Genomic DNA, 4,062 nt, shown 5'->3' with positions numbered 1-4,062 from the left:
GAAGCAGGGTGGGGCATTGCCTCACCAGGGAAGCATAAGGGGTCAGGGAATTTCCCTTTCCTAGCCAAGGGAAGCTGTGACAGACGACCTGGAAAAATGGGACACTCCCCACCCAAATACTGTGCTTTTCCCAAGGTCTTAGCAACCGGCAGACAAGGTGATTCTCTCCCGTGCCTGGCTCGGTGGGTCCTATGCCCATGCAACCTTGCTCACTGCTAGCACAGCAGTCTGAAATCAATCTATGAGGTGGCAGCCTGGCTGGGGGAGGGGGCGTCCGCCATTTCTGAGGCTTGAGTAGGTAAACAAAGCAGCTGGGAAAATCGAACTGTATGGAGCCCACCACAACTCAACAAGGCCTACTGCCTCTAGACTCCACCTCTGTGGGCAGGGCATAGCTGAACAAAAGGCAGCAGACAACTTCTGCAGACTTGAACGTCCCTGTCTGAAAGCTCTGAAGAGAGCAGTGGTTCTCCCAGCACAGTGTTTGAGCTCTGAGAACAGATAGACTGCCTCCTCAAATGGGTCCCCTGTGTAGCCTAACTGGGAGACACCTCCCAGTAGGGGCTGACAGACACCTCATATAGGCGGCTGCCTATCTGGGACAAAGCTTCCAGAGGAAGAATCAGGCAGCAATATTTGCTGTTCTGAAATGTTTACTGTTCTGCAGCCTTTGCTAATGATACCCAGGCAAACAGGGTCTGGAGTAGAGCTCCAGCAAACTCCAACAGACCTGCAGCTAAGGGACCTGACTGTTAGAAGGAAAACTAACAAACAGAAAGGAATAGCATCAACATCAACAAAAAGGGCATCTACACCAAAACCCCATTTGTAGGTCACCAACATCAAAGACCAAAGGTAGATAAAACCACAAAGATGGAGAGAAACCAGAGAAGAAAAGCTGAAAATTCTAAAAATCAGAGTGCCTCTTCTCCTCCAAAGGATTGCAGCTCCTTGCCAGCAATGGAACAAAGCTGGATGGAGAATGACTTTGATGAGTTGACAGAAGTAGGTTTCAGAAGGTCAGTAATAACAAACTTCTCCAAGCTAAAGGAGGATGTTCGAACCCATCGCAAAGAAGCTAAAAGCCTTGAAAAAGATTAGATGAATGGCTAGCTAGAATTAACAGTGCAGAGAAGACCTTAAGTGACCTGATGGAGCTGAAAACCATGGCATGAGAACTTTGTGACACATGCACAAGCTTCAATAGCTGATTCAATCAAGTGGAAGAAAGGATATCAGTGACTGAAGATCAAATTAATGAAATAAAGCGAGAAGACAAGGTTAGAGAAAATATAGTAAAAAGAAGCGAACAAAGCCTCCAAGAAATATGGGACTATGTGAAAAGACCAAATCTGCATTTGATTGGTGTACATAAAAGTGATGTGGAGAATTGAACCAAGTTGGAAAACACTCTTCAGGGTATTATCCAGGAAAACTTCCCCAACCTAACAAGCAGGCCAACATTCAAATTCAGGAAATACAGAGAACACCACAAAGATACTCCTCGAGAAGAGCAACTCCAAGACACCTAACTGTCAGATTCACCAAGGTTGAAATGAAGGAAAAGTATTAAGGGCAGCCAGAGAGAAAGGTTGAGTTACCCACAAAGGGAAGCCCATCAGACTAACAGCAGATCTCTCAGCAGAAACCCTACAAGCCAGAAGACAGTGGGGCCCAATATTCAACATTCTTAAAGAAAAGAATTTTCAACCCAGAATTTCATATCCAGCCAAACTAAGTTTCATAAGTGAAGGAGAAATAAAATCCTTTACAGACAAGCAAATGCTGAGAGATTTTGTCACCACCAGGCCTGCCTTACAAGAGCTCCTGAAGGAAGCACTAAACATGGAAAGAAACAACTGGTACCAGCCACTGCAAAAACAGGCCAAATTGTAAAGACAATCAATGCTATGACAAAACTGCATCAATTAATGGGCAAAGTAATCAGCGACCATCATAATGACAGGATCAAATTCACACAAAGCAATATTAACCTAAATGTAAATGGGCTAAATGCCCCAGTTAAAAGACACAGACTGGCAAATTGGATAAAGAGTCAAGACCCATCACTGTGCTGTATTCGAGAGACCCATCTCACATGCAGAGACACACATAGGCTCAAAATAAAGGGATGGAGGAAGATCTACCAACCAAACGGAAAGCAAAAAAAAGCAGGTGTTGCAATCTTAGTCTCTGATAAAAACAGGCTTTAAACAAATAAAGATCAAAAGAGACAAAGAAGGCCATTACATAATGGTAAAGGATCAATTCAACAAGAAGAGCTAACTATCCTAAATATATATGCACCCAATACAGGAGCACCCAGATTCATAAAGCAAGTCTTTAGAGACCTACAAAGAGACTTAGACTCCCACACAATAATAATGGGAGACTTTAACACACCATTGTCAATATTAGACAGATCAATGAGACAGAAGGTTAACAAGAATATCCAGGACCTGAACTCAGCTCTGCAACAAGCAGACCTAATACACATCTACAGAACTCTCCACCCCAAATCAACAGAATATACATTCTTCTCAGCACCAGTTCATACTTATTCTAAAACTGACCACATAATTGTAAGTAAAGCACTCCTCAGCAAATGTAAAAGAACAGAAATCACAATAAACTGTCTCTCAGACCACAGTGCAATCAAATTAGAACTCAGGATTAAGAAACTCAAGCAAAACCGCTCAACTACATGGAAACTGAACAACTTGCTCCTGAATGACTACTGGGTGAATAACAAAATGAAGGCAGAAATAGAGATGTTCTTTGAAACCAAAGAGAACAAAGACACAACATACCAGAATCTCTGGGACACATTTAAAGCAGTATGTAGAGGGAAATTTATAGCACTAAATGCCCACAAGAGAAAGCAGGAAAGATTTAAAATCGACAGTCTAACGTCATAATTAAAAGAACTAGAGAAGCAAGAGCAAACACATTCAAAAGCTAGCAGAAGGCAAGAAATAACTAAGATCAGAGCAGAACTAAAAGAGATAGAGACACAAAAAACCCTTCAAAAAATCAATGAATGCAGTAGCTGGTTTTTCGAAAAGATCAACAAAATTGATAGACCACTGGCAAAACTGATAAAGAAGAAAAGAGAGAAGAATCAAATAGACACAATAAAAAATGATAAAGGGAGTATCACCACTGATGCCACAGAAATACAAACTACCATCAGAGAATACTACAAACACCTCTACACAAACAAACTAGAAAATCTAGAAGAAATGGATAAATTCCTGGACACATACACTCTCCCAACACTGAACCACGAAGAAATTGAATCTCCAAATAGACCAATAACAGGCTTTGAAATTGAGGCAATAATTAATAGCCTACCAACCAAGAAAAGTTCAGGACCAGACAGATTTACAGCTGAATTCTACCAGAGGTACAAGGAGGAGCTGGTACCATTCCTTCTGAAACTATTCCCATCAATAGAAAAAGAGGGAATCCTCCCTAACTCATTTTATGAGGCCAACATCATCCTGATACCGAAGCTTGGCAGAGACCCAACAAAAAAAGAGAATTTTAGATGAATATACCTGATGAACATGGATGCAAAAATCCTCAATAAAATACTGGCAAACTGAATCTAGCAGCACATAAAAAGTTTACCCACCACGATCAAGTTGGCTTCATACCTGGGATGCAAGGCTGGTTCAACATACACAAATCAATAAACATAATCCGTCACATAAAGAGAACCAATGACAAAAATCACGTGATTATCTCAATAGCTGTGGAAAAGGCCTTTGACAAAATTCAACAGCCTTTCATGCTAAAAACTCTCAATAAACTAGGTTTTGATGGAACGTATCTCAAAATAATAAGAGTTATTTATGACAAACCCACAGCCAATATCATACTGAATGGGCAAAAACTGGAAGCATTCCCTTTGAAAACCGGCACAAGACAAGGATGCTCTCTCTCACCACTCCTATTCAACATAGTGTTGGACGTTCTGGTCAGGGCAATCAGGCAAGAGAAAGAAATAAAGGGTATTCAATTAGGAAATGAGGAAGTCAACTTGTCCCTGTTTGCAGA

Source organism: Theropithecus gelada, chromosome 3, assembly GCF_003255815.1.
Source record: "Theropithecus gelada isolate Dixy chromosome 3, Tgel_1.0, whole genome shotgun sequence".
Classification (NCBI taxonomy): domain Eukaryota; kingdom Metazoa; phylum Chordata; class Mammalia; order Primates; family Cercopithecidae; genus Theropithecus; species Theropithecus gelada.
Note: the sequence above shows the minus strand (reverse complement) of the source record.